This window comes from Xiphophorus hellerii, chromosome 3 (assembly GCF_003331165.1).
Source record: "Xiphophorus hellerii strain 12219 chromosome 3, Xiphophorus_hellerii-4.1, whole genome shotgun sequence".
Classification (NCBI taxonomy): domain Eukaryota; kingdom Metazoa; phylum Chordata; class Actinopteri; order Cyprinodontiformes; family Poeciliidae; genus Xiphophorus; species Xiphophorus hellerii.
In genome coordinates, this window is record NC_045674.1 from 2,419,261 (window position 1) to 2,437,362 (window position 18,102).

Consider the following 18,102-nt stretch of genomic DNA (forward strand, 5'->3'; position numbering starts at 1 on the left):
AATAATCACTAAGAGTCATTTATTCCCTTAAAGCAAATATGATTCATAGTTTGATTAGGGTGTGATGTAAATATGATATTTAGACACTCTTCATAAGAGGAAAAACAAAAGAAAATGTAATTTAAACAGAAAAGATTCACAAGTTGTGAAATGTTGCAGGTTTAAATTTGGCCTCGTCTCCAATCAAAGCAATATTTAAAAACAGCTGAAAGAAAAACCAGTCAAACCAGGATTTGAGTTTATTTTGCTTCTGTGGACAGAGGAGACAAAGCTAGTGGAGGTAAAAACATCTTAAAACTCAATGTGAGAAAACAGAAACACTTTAAGAAAAGTTAAGAAAATGTCTGTTAGACGATGGCAGTCAGACTCTTGGTTCAGATTTTTCAGTGTAATTCCAAATTATCTGTGGAAGATCTGCATATTTACAGATTTTGTTTAGTAGAGAATATCAAAAATATTCTACAGAAAATCCAGCTTGAGAAACTATAATACAAAAGATACCTGATATGCTATTGGCTGTCGTTTGCATTGTACCCAATCAAAGAGCGCCGTTCTTTTTACTTGCTGCTGATTGGCTGTTTCCACCAAGAGTGGATTTTAGGAAGATTGTAGATGCTACTTTCTGCTGAGTGTATTAATGAATATTGACATATACTTGATATTTGAACTATTAAAATAAATAGTTATAAACGTTTTTAGAGGAGATTTGAAGTATTTGCAGATTTTGGAGATTCACAAACACTTGTGCTCCCTAACCACCATGAATACCAGGGATCAATCGCCAATAAAAAGAGTTTCCTGTTTTCTCATCACAAATGAAAATGTAAACTTTGTGAAGCACCAATGAATTTTGCAAAAATAACTTATTATGTACGGTGGAGGATCTGTGAGGCTGTGGGACTGTTTCTGCTGCAAACAACCTGGGAGTCATGAACTCTTTAAGGCGGTGACCTCATAATGGGTCATCATTGGGTAGGGTTGGGACTTTATCTTTTCTATTTATTGTTGTCACAATAAATTCCAATTAATGACGTTTCAAATCCCCAAAACCTATTGTTGGGATTGTTAGTTTTAGTCGTTTCTCAATGAGAGTATTAATAAAAATGATTAGAAACAGTTACTGTGTGCAGTTCACTGAATCAAATCAAACTGGTGTCTGAAAGAAGCGGATTACAAATGGGTTTGTTTGTGAGGCCATAGTTGCTGATTCAGGCCATAAAGAGTTCTTATTGCCACTTTTGGTGTTTTCACAATAGTACAACAAAATATTATGATAAAACTCTAAGTCCATATTGGTCTTCACTATCATAAGGTTTTCAGCAGGATAATGATCCAACTAAACCCAGAAATGTTAGTTTCCAGAACATAATCCAGTAGAATAGTTTCCTAAATGATCAATTATTGGTAAAAAATGGGCCAATAAACATCCACACTGTATTACTTAAATGAACAAGATGGACAATCTTGAATGTGAACCAAACACAGTAAATGTAACGGATCAGACTGGACCTTTTCAGGGAGGTTTGGTCCAACAGGACCAGACTGGGTCAGCAGCATCAGAACCAGGGATAAAAAAAACTCAACAATCTGGTGAAGAAGGCTGGAGATGATGATGCAAAGACTGAAATAACATTACAAACAACCCTTAGCATCACCTTCATCAGCAGTCAGAAGCTGCTTCAGATGTGTTGTAACACAGACTGCTACAGGAGATCCTGCCTGCCTACAGCCACAGTTTTAAAACACATCGATGATATTCTTCTTTAAAACATTACATTTTTTTCTCTTGGATTGAATTTTATGAGAAACATTTAACTGGAGCGTAGAAATATTCTCCAATTAAATGTAAGATTTTCTACATTTTTCTGTGTGAGACTTTTCTGCTGTAACCACAAACCTAAATTAATTTCCAGGCTTTTTGCACATTTTTACCTGGGGTGATAATAAAAGTCAGGCCATCTTGTCTGCGTGGCGTGAGTCTGCCAGCTGATTGTTCCGTTACGCAGGTCAAACCCAGGGCAAAAGATCAGCTGAGGGGAAGAGAGGGGAAGAATTTGAATAAAATAGAGAGCTGTATGTAAAGGCAGGAAGGGTGAACTAGAGTGTGTGAGTGTGTGTGGAGGAGGCGGGGGGAGGTATTAGAGAATCCGACTGCAGAGAGGGAGAGAATGAAGCTGCTCTAACAGTGGCCTGCTGACCGCCGGTTGAACCTCTCGCTGAACTGAAGATGAACCCTAAACTTGAGGATCACGGTCACGGATCTCCCTGGGAGCTACAAACTGTGGCAGCTAGCCACAGAATGATGCTCACTCACTCACACACAATAACACACACACATCCCAGCTAACAATCTGCACACACACTCTGCCAACGTTACACAAACATAATTCCATCATCATCACTGTAGCGTAAACAAATCCACTTAAAACAATTCCACTGGTGTGAAATTCACACACACACACACCAAACACTCACGCACTCGAACACACACATCGATCCTTTGAACGCGCATGCTAACCTTCCCACTCACCCTTTGTTTTTAGCAGACACATGCTAATCCACCGAGCTTTGAAATCATGTAGAAAAGTAACAACCTGAAGGTGTGCACGCATTCAAAACACACCCACCCCCACCCACACACACACACACACACTTCTGTGAATACAGCACAACACTCCACTCGACATGTCGGAGGTTGTGATAGCTCTTTAAACGCCCCCCCTGTGGCACACCCGCGAGGGCACCGCTGAATGCACTCTGGGGTCATGGACAGTTCACCACAACATCTAATGTCCTGGTTCTGTCTTGTGCTCAGCAGACAGACAGACAGACAGCTGTGTGTGTGTGTGTGGGTGTGTGTGTAGGTGGGTGTGTGGGTGGGTGTGTGTGTGTGTGTGTGTGTGGTGATGATGGTTGAGGTTAAAGCTTTGGAACCTGTTGGTCTCATTTAAATGGATCTTGCTTGTTTTAAAGCTGATTTAACGGCCAATCCTTCAATGCGAGGTCCCGTTTAGGACCGGATAAGCCGACAAAATACCACAACAATTATGCAGAAGATCCGCTCCGTCCTCCCAGGCTTCCACTCACATTTCTGCTATTTTCATCACCTGTGATCAAAATAAAAAAAAATCCTGAAAGATTTTACAGTTGGATTAAATCTGCTGATGAGGCTCATCATTAAAAATGCAGGAGTCACAGCTCAGTGTTTGTTTGCCGCTATCTGGACATAAAAATCTCTCCTGCACCTCTAATGGCATCAAATATTCTGCTCCATGCAGCATAAGTGCAAAAATTAATAAAATATTTATTTAAAACTGCATTTAATTCATAACAGATAGCAAAATAAAACTTCCTTTGGGGAATTAGAAGCAAAATGTTTTTATTTTCAGCTGCTGGCTGATTTATTTATACCCTACATGGTCAACGTGAGGCTGGAAAGTGGAGTCTGGTACTTTATACAAATGGACCCTAAAAGGAAAAGGTAAGCCAGCTACCAGGCTGCAGGAAAATATATAAATAAGCAAATCCTTTTTTAAAGCTTTAATGTGGGAGCAGCTTTCCTCAAACATGCACGCTCGTTTTCAGCACCACCAACATGGCTGTTGGACATTTTACACACAATCACTCCGGGGAGTTGTTCCCTACAAGCGGCGGCCGAGCGGGCGGGCGAGGGTCAAGGGCGTCTTTCTGAGCAGAGGCTGCCGAGGCGCACTTCGCCTTCGTAGTTACGCAAACACTTTGCAGGAGCAGAGCTGCTCTGCAGGCGGAAATAATGTGCTTGGTTTAGTTAAACCTCAGAGTGCAGGCGCAGGGCAAATGGATTTGTTCAGTGAGTTTCAGCAACGTGGATGTTCAACAGATTTAGAGGTGAAAAAGGCACCGAGATCATACAAATTAGAGGGATTTGGAAAGAAACTACAAAACTGTGATTTAATGGAAGCCATAAAAGGTTTTTTTTAAGAGTCTGTTGCTTAGAGTTTATATTTTGAGGATTGTTAATTTTTGATCAACATTTGATTTGACTTAATATGATAACATCTGTTATTTATGGCTTAGTATACAGAATGTCAGGGTTTTCTTTAGTAATAATCCAAAGTTTTGATCAGTTTAATAAAATCTGCACTTTTTACATTTGCATCATGACATTACCTGCAAAAAAAACAAACAAAAAAACAACACCATACAAACTACAATAAGTCTCATGGGTTCATGAAGAGTTTGATGATGAACTAAAGGAGCTCTCTGGATAAAAAACAAACTTTTGCATAAAAAGATGTTGATTTTAGATAAATTATACTGTATTTTTAAACTATCTTGTATTTTGTTCTTAATAAAGAGATATACGAGATATTAATTAATAGTTATTAAAATAGATAAATAGGCCTGAATGTATTTAAGTAAATGTGAATAGATGTGAATGGAGGATGATTAAATATGACTGTTCCACATGGTTAGCTCAAAGCTACTTTTATTATTATTATTATTATTATTATTATTATTTTGTTGATAGTAATTTTATTTATTTATTTATTTTATTTTATTTATTTATTAACTTATTGTTTTAAGGCAAACTAATAAATTCAATAAAAATAGAAAATGAAACAAACTTATGTGAAAATAAAAAATAACAAAAATGATTCTTATACAAACGAGAATAACTCATTTTCTTCAGACTTTGTTCTGCACAATGAAAGAAAAAATATTCCTGCTGTAAAATAATTTACAGACTTTGGAAGAATCGCTGTATGAAGAGTTCAGTGGTGATCAAAACACACAGACTACAAATCCTGACTTAGCAGAAAATTATTTATTTATCTTTGTCTTATGACACAGAGTTGGTCTGACAGTGAAACATTCCACTGGGAACTTTGGTTTGTGTGTGTTTGCGTGATTTATTTGCAAAGTGGCACAAAGAAAAACGCTGACACTGATAAATGTTGCAATAAGATTTTTCAGGGACATTTTATTTTTTCTCTGACAGAAAATCCAAATAGCTTCAGTTTACCAGCCATAATCTAAAACACATTTTCTAAATCTGAACTAAAATTATTCTAGTTTAGTTTTTATGGGTTTTGACTTTTAAACAGAAAGTCTCAGTCAAATAAAAAATCTGCCAGGTTTCTGTGTGGAACCACATTCTATGTTGCAGTTTATTTGTGCTTTTATGTATGAAAATATAAAAATATTTACAAAGAAGTAGAACCAGCAGTAAGCATGCTTCTTAGTTAATGTGGAAAAAAATTCACATTTGTTTGTTTAGTCAATAATTAAAAACAAAAGAAATTGTGTTTGGCAAAAGCTACAAATATTTTAAAGGCGAGATTCATATTTTTGTGCTAAAAACCAAAATTTGTGGGTAAACCTGTTGCTGGTGACAGATTTGACATATTTGCAAGTTTTTGTTTTCACTTTGGATTTTGTTACATTTGACACTTTTTTGACTTGCAACTTATTTATGAAAGAAATCTGCACAACACAAGAAACATGTCAACAAATATTTATTTCTTTTGTTGCAGAAATTGTTTATCCTGGTTGGGCAGTAACAATTTGGTCTGCAGAAACAATAATGAAAATGGAAATGGTGTAACAATTTTTAATTACAATAAAACCCTTTGTGTGATATTTTTGAGACAAAAATCTTTTTCATTCAGTAACATGCATCTCTGTAAAAATGCTATGAATTCTTGCTAACTATGCAGCGGAATGCCATTAATTACAAGGAACACATTCTATTTAGTGGATTTTTTTTAAATCAAACTTTTTCAAAAACAGTAAGCTCTTTAGATTCCTGACTGGTAAAAATATCTGTGAGGCTGTTAACCGCCATAAACTAATCAAGACATTAAATAAAAATAAACACCCAGTAAAATCAGACCCATCATAAAAAGTATGTAAAAATCAGCCACATAAAAATATTGCATAAATATTAAATATAGAAAACAACATAGTGACCAGGTTCCCATCAGGTGTTTCTGTTTGGATTCTGCTGCATTTAAGGAGACGGGTGTCCCAGTCCGAGTCCGACTGATTAACGATAATTAATGCCTCATTTATGCTAGAAAACTCTGAAGCTCTACCAGTTCACCAGTTTTACTCTTTCTTACGCTCCAGTGACGTTGATGGTGCCGCGGTGCCGTCATCGTTTCTCTGGGCAGATGTTTTTTTTTGTTTCAAGATGTTTTAACAGTGAAAAAAATCCTTTCCGTTGATGCGAAAACTGGTTCAGAGTTTTAATGATTAAAATGAGTCTATCTTTATCACCCCAAGAAAAGGTTAATAAACTTAGAACTTTGCATTAAATGTCATAAATTGTACTAACTGGTCTCCAGCTGCTCTTTCCTCTTTATTTCCTGTCAGTGTCCTGAATGTGCAGCAGGAAGTTCAGTTTCTCTTCTCTTCACAGCAACACAGACGTTTAAAAAAAAAAAATAAACAACTTGATCTGGATGCCAAAATTAAATAAATTCATAAATACTCTATCAAATAAATAAATGTGTCATTTATTTATTAAAAACAAGATAAATGCAAAAAATGTAGTTTTTACTAAGATACTTGTTTTGTCAATCCATTTAATTTATTTATTTAAATAAGTTTTTCTCAGTTTTTTTTTTATTTATTTCATAATGTTGTTTCATTTTATAACATTTTTCTTTTGTTTAGCTACTTTATATATTTCAGGGACTTTTATTTCTCTTATTCCTTATATTAAAGAAATTAGGGTGGCAGGGCTTTCTGTGAGAACAAACATGCTGTATTAAATAATATTTGAAAATGCAAAACATAAACAAACACAGTATAGTAAATGTTTTCAGAATAACACTGACGTTTAGATAAATCAAGCTAACTGAGGCTAATTGTGTTTTTTGTAACCTGCCATGGACTCCAGATGTAAATTAGTTGTAATCTGGTGCAGTGCATCAAATAGTGATGTTGTCCCTTTCAAAATAAAGGTTATTACTACATTACCCACTTTGTCAATGTAAATAGCATGACCTTCTGCTTCTTTAAGGAGATTATTTTTGAAGGTGTCCTGTCCAGCGGCATAGCGCTCAAAATCGTTGTCTGATAGAGGGATGCATATAAAATAAAGTAAGAAATATTTTAACAGTGAAATAATAACACAGCAAGAACAAATGTACAACACAAATATTAAGTGCATTTATTTATGATTTTAAACTTTGACAGGAGCTGGGAGGAAGGATCTGTGCTAGAGCTCCTTTCATGTAGGATGCAGCAGTCTGTCACTGAAGGGGCTCTGCAATATTCAGACACACCCATGAATATCAGATCTATAAATATTAATTTCATTTAAATGAAGATTAACTTTATTTGTTTATTTGTTGATTTTATGCACACGTGTGCATCACATCATCTTCTGAACCGAAAGAAAAAAATTCAACCAAACAATAATACGGATTAGTAATCTAGAAGAATAGAATAGATTAATAAAGAGTTTATAAATCCAAACAGAAAAAACATTTGCCAAAACAACAGCCAGACATTAATTAAGGTTTTAAAGAAAAATAAATAAAGCTTAAGTTCAGAATCATCTTTGAGGCTGCAGGTTTCGTTTCTTAAAACGTTTTTGCCAGCAACATTTTTGTAAGCTGATAATAAAGGTTATGAGGTCAGCCGGTGGTGGAGGTTGAGATGCGGCGTTAAATCCATTACTGGTAATACCAAACAGACGGATATTTGCTGCTGGTTACTGAAACAGCTGCGCCAAGTGAAAAGAGGATTTTCCATTGATTCCTTGTTGCTTCGTAACTCTGCGTTTACTCTGCTCTCCTCTAAGGTCACAGTTTGTGTCAGCCAGACATGCACAGATGATGGTGACAAGTGTGTGTGTGTTTGTCACACATGGACCACATGCTGGTGTCCAGCCCACAGGGTATTACAGAGTTCTGCCAGAACAAGTTGTGTTACTCGTGCTGCAGTACTACGCACATTGTATGTGAAAAGGTCACAGAGCGATCCCTGCAGGAATGGCCAGGAGACCCTGTGCCTCTGGTAGACTGACTCTGGGTCTCTGATCCGGAAAGACAAAATGCGTTTTTGAAGATCAGACACAAAACAAATGGTTATAATACAATAAATTGCCCACTATATTTCCCCAAGATTCTCCTGAAGTCACTCAGATTTATAATGAAACATTTTGCAAAGATCTTATCCTGGTGATCATTAATAAACATCAGTATTTTTGAACAAATCCTGCCAGACAACATGAAATCGGATAAATGTTCTCAAAAAACAACACAATAAACAAAATGACCATCATCAATCAGAAGGAAAGACTTTGTGTAGCAACCACTATGAGCAAATATAGAGAAAACCAATACTCTACTGTTCAGTCTACCAAATTTACTCCAAGAATTCATCCAGAAGGTCACAAAGAAACTCAAAACTACATCAGTAATATGACAAAGACCCCAAACCACTCATTTATGAATGAAGTGACTTTTTAAAGGTTAGAAATGAGGCAAAGTGCAATAACCTGAACACCAACAAAACACAAAGGAATTAAAAATAAAAGTTAAGCATTTTTGATTAAAAAGCATGTTTTTTATTCAAGAGAAGCTTTTCATTGATTAGAGACAACAGCATCATGAGGGGGAATCGATGTTGGGAGACCTGAGTCCCTGAAAACAAGTCCTTAGTAAATCTGATTAAAGTAAATGACTAAAAAGTTAATTTATCTGATTTCACAAACACACACAGAAAAATACACAGCAGTGCATGATATAGAAAACTATAACGGCGTATTACAGCCATTGTAGGTAGAAAACAAAAAGAGTAAATTTTTGCCAAAATCTCAAAATTTCTGAGTTTTTTTCAGGCAAATTTTCAACTTTTCAAACTCAGAAAGTTTTTTTTTCCAGGAAATTTCTGAGATTTTTTTTTTGGCTGAAATTTCTTCTTCCTTTTTTTTCTATCTACAACTGATGCCATCCCAGAAAACTAATTACCATAGAATTATAAATCTGTACCATGAATCTAATAAAAATATCTTTAGCTGCTAAAGGGAGACATTGTTGCCATGTCAGATCTTAAGTCAGACTCTTTAGTCCAAATTAAATAATATCAAAAGGCCAAATTCCAGCCAGACGAATGTGTTAGGATTGCTTTGGGATTAAACCTCAGTGGTAATGTTGACTCTTTGTAAAATCTGGTGTGTTTATGTCCCATCATTATGTAAAGAACGAAGGAAATTTCTTCATAAATCCAGTAGCTGCTCCCTCTGAGGCCTCTTCTGGTGTTTTAACTACTAGTTACTGTTTAACTCCATAGTTTCCAGATTCGGTCTGACTGGGACATTTTCCTGGTCTGAACTCTTGTTGACTGTTCAGTATAAATTGGCCCCACCGTGGGTCAGACTCTGCTCAACCCTGCTCCGTAATGTAAAGAGGATTAGTTCATCTGTAGGAAATCATGCGGCAATTTCCCAGCCAAGGATTTTGAGCAAAAAATCTGTGGATTTAGATTGTTCAAGAGAGATTAGAGATTTTTCCAGCTTTCAAGGGGAGATTGTAGAACTGAAAAATATGTAAATATTAAAGTATGGGTGTGATTACGGAGGACTGAAGAGCGTTTGAGTTTCAGTCAGGTTTTAAACTCATCACAGCTCTGGTGAAACTAATGATTTGGTTTTGACCTCAGATAATGAACCCGCTATGTCTAAACTTCTTCTCAGATTTCATTTTAATACAATCAAAAACAATAGTCTCTCACAGAGGCTTTAACATGATATAAGGATCAAGAGAAAACACTAGACTGGCTTAAACCATGAGGCGGGACAGATTCCAGTTCGTTCATGTTAGTGATAAACCAGGATTACAAACAGATTCTGGGTCAGAATCTGTGTTCTGTTCTTTGTGCATCTGGATTTATTTATTTCAGATGAACATTAGTCCAAATACACCCAGTTGGGTCTCAGGGTATTCGGAACACAATATTTAGTTAGCTACTGCGGCCAGTGGCGGTTTCTGGGCGACATGGGCATCATATCAGGTTAGTGGTCAACCAAGAGTCATAATGTGACATATAAACAGCTTTTTAAAGTTAAAAAGTCAGTTTCACTCCGTCGCTCTCGGTAGGCTATCGATAATTTGTTTGTTAATAGTCGCCATCTTAATTTTCTTGCAGGCTGAAACTCCTGAGGAAAAGATGCTGAATCACAACCGATTTGTTCTGCAGAAGATATTTCTCACTCTGTATTCCACACATTTTTAATCTTCTGGAGAATTAAAGCTCTGGCTGTTTGGTGTACAAAACATTCTTCAGTTGAATAAATTAATTTATTCTTATTAAAATTTGAATGAGCTGCACAACCAGCCTTGGATTTTTGCTCCAGGACAGAAGCAGCAGCAGCTTTTAGAGATGACAGTTAACTCCTGGAATGCTTTATATGAAACACAAACTAGAGATCTGTTACAATCACAAGAACGTAAGTTCAGTCCTCCTGGGAAATGTTTGACCCACTGTAAGCACGCCTGCTTTACATTTCACAATGCAAACAAACTCTGCCTGGAATATCCTTCAAAAGCAACTTACCAGAACTCTTGGAGTCCTCGAAGGAACACATTTTTCTGTTTTTGCTGAGTAAATGATGGCATTAAGGAATCTCTAACACCAGATTTAGTTCACCTTATTACACTGCAAATCAGATAAAACAAAAATAACAACAACCCTCTACACATTAGTGCAGTACTCACAACCTGTCTGCACTTTGAAATTGATATTCGTAACTCAACAGCTCAGGAGTCTGAGTTGTTGTGGCTGAACTTCTTACTGGGATTCAGTTTACAGTTGCAGTTTCATTGCTGTGGAGGCCATCTGCAGCGATGTAGTTTTAGCAATAAGACAGATACTGTACGTTCATCTGTCTTATTGCTGATTGATGCTTTATTACAGATTGGACTACAGGTCAATATACTTTATGCCTCCCAAAAGAAAATCAAATATGGTCATAACTCATATTAATCAAGTATTCAAAGAGTTGTTGTGGACGGTGATTGACGTGGGCAGGAAGGATGTCAGTAGCAGTTAGTCTCGCAACGAATCAGAAGAAGCCTCTGACTGAAGACTGTTGCCTGACCATCATGGCATGCTAGCACCTCAATAAAATGTCCTGGATAATCAGTTGTTAGCAACCACTGCTAATCAACCTAATTTGCTTTTGCCGCTCCTCTTTAAATCTCTGTTTGGTCTTGAGCTGAGCAGAGAGATGTTGGAGTAGGGGATCCGATCCTTTCCCATCACGATGGATGAAAGAGATGGTTTGAAATTCCTTAAAGTCTCCATTCCAGCTCCTCTGGGATTCGGGGTCATAGTTCAGGTATTAATTTGAACTTCTGAGATGCTAAAAGCTCAAACTTAGCATTTCAATAGCAGAGTCCCTGTTGAGAGTCAGTTTTTAACTCTTTTGAAAGAGCACATCTCAACAAGGTACTGTGGCAAACACTACCTTCTATGATTATGCATTATAACAACTGTCCAAAAGTTAAAAACTAAAAGCAAAAATCTTCACAGCTGCACAACATCCAGAACCAGAGACAATATTTGTCCAAAAGTAGGAGTTTTAAATAAAACTAGAAAATGCATAGTCACAAAATTACAACACTTTTCTCATGAAAAGTAGAAAGTATCAGAAAATAAGTAACGGAGACTAATATGGATTCCTCAATCTTTGCACTGTAAAATGTTTTATATGAAGCTTTTCAACAAAGCAGCTAAAACTCAGCAGAACCTGAGAAGGAGGAGAAACGTGGGAGCGATTAGCAGCAAACCCGGAGATGTGCAGAGAGCGGTCGGATATGTCGGCGCGAGCAGCTAAGGTCAAAATCAGAGCCCTGCATTGATTCCACATATGTGGTGAGGTCAGAAAGCATCATGGGAGCTTTGGCTCCGGGCACTTTCCAGTCATTTTGTTTCTCATAATCTGTGGAAAACTTGTCTGCTTTTTCCAGCTCAGTGAGCGCTCATCTCTGCAGCGATTAGAATGTCCTCTTTCCTCTCTGACAGTTCGATAATGTGGACTACTGATCTAATGCTGTTTGGATTTCACAGTGCGTTGAGCCCTGTGGACATTCTGTTTGTGTTGTATTAATTACAGGAGCAAAGGTGAACTGAGAAACAAAAAAGGCAACAGACATTTTCACGAGGGATTTGCATGGTTTTATGCTGCAAGCTAAAGTGACTAAAAGGTTTTTCTTAACTTTACATCTCGTATAAAACCTGATCAGTCAGAGGCAGCTGAAGTCCTGTACATGTTCTGTGTGAACATTAGTTGGAAACCATTTGTGATGGCCCCTTCTGCATACTACTTTCAATTGATAAATCCCACGGGGCACATAAAGATGACTTAGTGGGTCAAATGCCGCCTCCAGACAGGCTATGAGATGCACTAATGTGGACACACTCCACACACACATACACACACACACACACATACATATATGCAGGGCATACACACAGTGGAAACAGATGGAGCTAAAAATAAAAACCATCTGAAATATTTAACCAACTGACCCAGAAAACAACCCCGGCATCATCTAATGTTGAAACAAGCTGAGGACGCCATGGCGACGGAGCCATGATATCATTGCAGTCGATGGGCTGTTACAGTCGATAAGGAGCATTCTGAGTAACACGTCAGGTGTTACAGGTTGACGCATAAAGAGGGAAGCAGAGTGCAGGTTTATTTTTCTTCTGTAGGATGGATAACAGGATGCAAATGAAAGCAGGTCATTTTAGATCAGGTGTCCTTAAAAGGGCAACTAAGTGATTTTGCATGATTTCCTCCAGAATGGCCGCCTAGACTGGAAAACCTTTCTATTTAGATGTGCAGTAATTTCTTTGCCCCTTGACATAAAACACACTATATATTTAAATCTATCGCCTATCTATAGAAAACTAAAGAGTTGCATCATATTTCATGCTGATCTAAGTTATGGGAATGTAAAGGTTGTGGCTCATGTCTCTCATTCAGCCGTGAAACTAAATCCTTTAGGTTTCAGTAGAAGTTTGGACTAATGTGGCTCATTAAAAGGCTGTTTGGACAATTCACCAAAGAGATTAAAAGCACTAAAACTACATTATTATTACATTCATGATCAGGCATCACCCTAGGAGTGAGACGATGGGATGACGTTTGTAAAGCTACAGTCAAAAATTAACAATAATTTGGGTTATTTAGCTTGACATATCAGAATAAACAAATGCACAGTCATGTTTTCATCATTCATTTATAAATGCCAGAGTTTCAAACTAAATATTTAATTATCAAGCTAAATATTTAGCTCATAAACAAGTGTTCTTGCAGAGGAGGCTCACCTGTATCAGCCTTTACTGTCTCTGTGTTTTGGATTGTTTTCAGAGAATACTCTATCAACAAATGAACGCTTCTATACTTGACTCAAACGTTGATGCACAATTGTCCTAAAATGATCCCTCTGTTTTTCTTTTCACTGTCAAACTTCTCCATCTCTTTACTTCTTCTTCTCCTTGAACAAACAGTTCAGCACTGCTGCCCCCTGGTGACTGGAGGCTTGTTTAACGTTCAGGAATGAATAAAAGACATGAATGCTTAAACAAATCATGGATCTTTACATGTTGGGGAACAGTGAGATCCAATGATGCCTCAGCTAGACCTAAGGAGACAACTTTGACAAGTTTTTATGTTATATCTGACCACTATATAAATTCTGCTGTAATGTTGCTCACCACTACTTTATTCTTGTTTAAATCATAATCAGAAGGGAAAGTTGACTGGAAGAATAAAACTGAGCGAACAAACATCAAAGTTCCTCCACAACTCGAGACATGTCCTTCTTCTGTTGGTCAAATTGGCAAACAGGCGCAGATAAACGCCCCGGCCCCGAGTTAAACAGCTGTGTCCATATTCAGCAATGATATTGCCCTCTAACCCTGAGTCCAGATGCAATTACCATTTTAGAGACACACCGAGCGTCCCGGCTGCTGCACAACACTATCAATATTAATGTTCTGTGACTGAGGAGGCTTTGAAAGAACTTTCTCCCACATCAATATTGATGGTGTTGCCATACATTGGGGTTTGGGGCCCTTTTTAAGGATTTATAAGAAGAACGCTGGTGGGGGTGGGGTCTTTATACGGAAGGGGCCAAAGCCGTTTTTGGTCGGTGCCTCAGTGATGTACATTTTGCTGCTGTCCAGAGCAATTTCCGCTGGGAAGGGGTGACTCCGACCCACGCTTGATGAGATCTGAGACGTATCCAATTCCCCTGAAATGCTTTGGCGGCGATGATAGTTGTGAGAGGGGAAAAAAAGAACGTTTCATTTCAGGGGATCTGGGAATGTTAAATGGGAGCCTGTTGATACTGAGGATGGGGGTATTGCTTTTTAGGACATCTTCACAAACAGTCCGCAGCGGGACCACACACACAGACCAGACAGCCAATTCATTATATTAGTTTTGGAGATTCATTGCTCCAGATATCAAGTGTCAAGAGGGTGTGCTTCATGAAGTTTTGGGTCTGGTTCATTTTAAACATTAATCATAGAAAGAAAAAGAAAAGCAGAGGGAAATAAATGAATCTTAGAATCAACTTTGACTTTGTCTCCGTGGAAACAATCTGCTGGTGGTGGAGATCTTCAGCCTCATTTGTCACGTTAACGAGCCTGGATTTAAAAAACCCACCAAGCTTTCTGAGGATTATCAGCAAAATACAGATGAAGTCCAGATTTACTTCAGAAATACTTCAAAGTGACACGTCAGGTATGGGACGAGCCGTTTCAACAAACCTCCTGCTGCCTCGTTTAGCTAATGAACCAGAATTTATTCAGTGTTGATTTGTCGATATATTTGGATCGTTATCAAATATATAAGGACCTGGTTCCAGTCCACCAGTTTTCATATTTCAAAAAGTTCCTGAAGATTTGCACTCTAACAAGATTCCCATCCCGATAAAAAAGATAACCAGACCCACAGCATCACAGATTCTCCACCATGCTTCAAAATGGACATCTAATTGTTGTTGCTATAGAGATATGAACTGGATCCATGTGTTTTGGGAAACACTTTTTGCATCACATGAGTCACATGAGTCACATGATCAACAGCTGGATATTATGCAAACCATGAAGAAGACAACAGGAAGTGGTTTGAGTATAATTTAATGACTCATTGTTTGAACAAACTTATTCACGTGTGATTTTAATTACATTTCTTGATTAATGGGAATGCTGCAATTTACCAATATTAGCAGAATATTGACAAAGTTTTATGCACACGTATAATGGAAACAGTGATTTTTATATATGAATTTCTCTTCCTTTGTTTTTTCTCTTTTTCCTTTTCTTCTCCATCTCCATGTCTGTTGCATTAGAAACAAACCCAAAACTGTTTCTGCTGCAACAATTTATGCAAGAATTACAGCTGCAACACTCCACTTGCAAAGTTAAAAATGGAAATTATACATTTAAACATGCTTCAGTTAAATACATCTTACAGGAAGTCTTGGATTGTCCAACATTTATATGAATTTAGTTCAACTAGTCAATTTATTTTCAGGCTATTCACACATTTTAAGGTTATTCTAAATATACCAAAACGTATAAAGAATCATGGAAAACAGAATGAATTGTATTTGGAAAATGTCTAGCCTTTTTCATCTGAGCTACTCTGTCACTGTCACTGAGAATGAACACAATACAGAGCAACAAGCCAGAACAAGAGAACCGGACCCCCCAACCCTTCACTTAATACCGTTCTGTATTTGTAAGTGGAACCTCTTTGGTGAGACAAAGACTGACCTCAATTCAGTCTGACATCCCACCTATCGATCTCGGCCCCCTCCCCCTGAGATGGCTTGCCCTTGTGCCGCCACCGTTCACATTTAGCAACAAGATAAAAAGCTCCGTTTTATTAAACAAAAATCCCTCCCATGTGTTTCCTCCTCTGCCCAAGACCAAATTACAAACACGACGCTCCACTTTTATAAGCCCTGGGAGTTGTGGTGTGTATGTGGGCGTGTGTGTGTGTGTGATGGGGGGGTTGAGTCTTTGTGATACAGTAAATTGAAAGTGTGTCATAACAAATAGTGCAGGTGTCTGGCTTAAATGCATGTGACTAACGCCCATGTCTTCTCTGTCAAAGGAGCATCCCGTGTATTTTTAAAAGTGCAGGCAGCGACTGTGACATGGACCCAGGACAATTACTGTCAGAGCGCCCGGGTGATGAATCTGCAGCCTCATTGTGTTTGTCACTTCGACCTTTGGCTGGGACCTGATTGCTATGACTGTCTACCTGCAAAGTGGCTCAGACGCATCGTTTCTGCCCTTGAATTGTGAATGTAAAAATATCAAATAAACAAATGACCCCTGCATGTGTAATTACTGCATCAGAGGAGGAAAACGCTGCAAAACAAAGCAATATATTTACCATATCAGCTAATGATTTGGATCAACTGCCAATAAAAAGACAAGTAATTTACCTTCAAAGGGAAATCCTGCTTTTCTTTCACAGGCTTTGTAGGTTGTGATATTTACAGGCTCTCATTTGTATCCTGACACGGCGTATTTTGCTTTTATAGTTTGTGCTGAGCCCGGTGGTTGCCATAAATGGCAGGTGTGCAAAATTGAAGTGCAAAAGTAATTCAGCTCCTGCCATTCAAAGGAGCCGTGTCAGTTTGATTTACCTGTGCATATAAACATTCACACACACACACACACACACAGGCAGGCACACACTCCTCTGGGCCACATGTGTTTTTTATATTCATGTGGTGAGGGCCAGAAAAAAAAAAAAAAAGAGAGAAATGTGCGGCTCCAAAATGGAGGTTGAGGGGTCATGGTGCTTGGCCAGGAGTGACAGCTCTGAAATGAAGGCGTAAGTCAGTCGGCTACTCTTCATACACACACGTGTGTGTGAGGGACGATGGGGGGCGGGACGGCCGTGGGTGGCTGGGGGGGTTTAAAGGCCGCGAGGTTACCAGGAGGGGGAAAGTGGCTTTTGTTTGTTCTTGTGTGCAGCGTGGCTATGCAACATGAAACTAGATCAAACTTCAGAAATAAATCAGCTTCATAATCTATCAAAAGTCACTCAGAGGGATTGTTTCTTTATCTGTCCGTTAAACACCAATCACCCATTTGACCAGGAATCAGGAGAACTCTGAATATTTATATGGGCTCAGCATTTAATCACCACATTCTGTTATAGTACTGTGATAAAGATAAAAATGATCATATAAAACTACATATTTCTCCTTTTTTACATAAATGCATGACAACATTCATTTGTATTTCATATAAGGTTCACACATATTTAAAGAAATGTGATTTATATCGCAAAACTGCAGAGACTTCGCTCAATCATATTTTCAAATTTAATATTAATGGGAGAAATAAGTAACAATGAAATTTTGGTCAGTGTTTTTAACATTAACTGAAATTTTAATTTTTACTCAAACTAGCTCATATGTCTCAACATGCCCAGAGGTCAAAGATCATGTGTGCTGTTTCTCCTTTAAAACAACGACAAGTCTCTGGGTTTTTACTTTCTGAAACGGCTGAAGGGACGTTTAGGTTCCCTCCCAACCTCTTTTAGTGGCTGCTTCTCTTGCAGAACACCTTTCAGAATAAATCACCTTAGAGACTGAAAAACTCTTGAATCAAACAGAGAAAGAGAAATAATCAACACCACAGATCAATGAGAATTATTAAATTAAAAAATGGGTTTCCCCTCGCTCTGGTTAGCGGTTTACCGAGGACAAAAACATGATTAAAGTTTTGACTTTAGATGTTTTACAGAATACAACCACTGATACACCTTGCAAAAACAGAAGCAGAGACACTTTTTGCTTTTTCTACTTTTTTTTACACAGATATTTATGTGAATACAGAAGATTCTAAGAAATGAGTTTGTTTGTTTTTGATAAGCTACAGTAGCACAGCTGATAATCCTTTATGTAACACTGAAATAAAAACACATGATCATGCATCCACTGCATAATGTCTACAGAAGGAGGAAAGGTCATAAATTAAAAATAGACATCTTGTTCTTGTGCTACTTGTTCTTTGTTTGGTTTAGTTTATATTCCCTCATTAATCACTGAGTAAATGCCA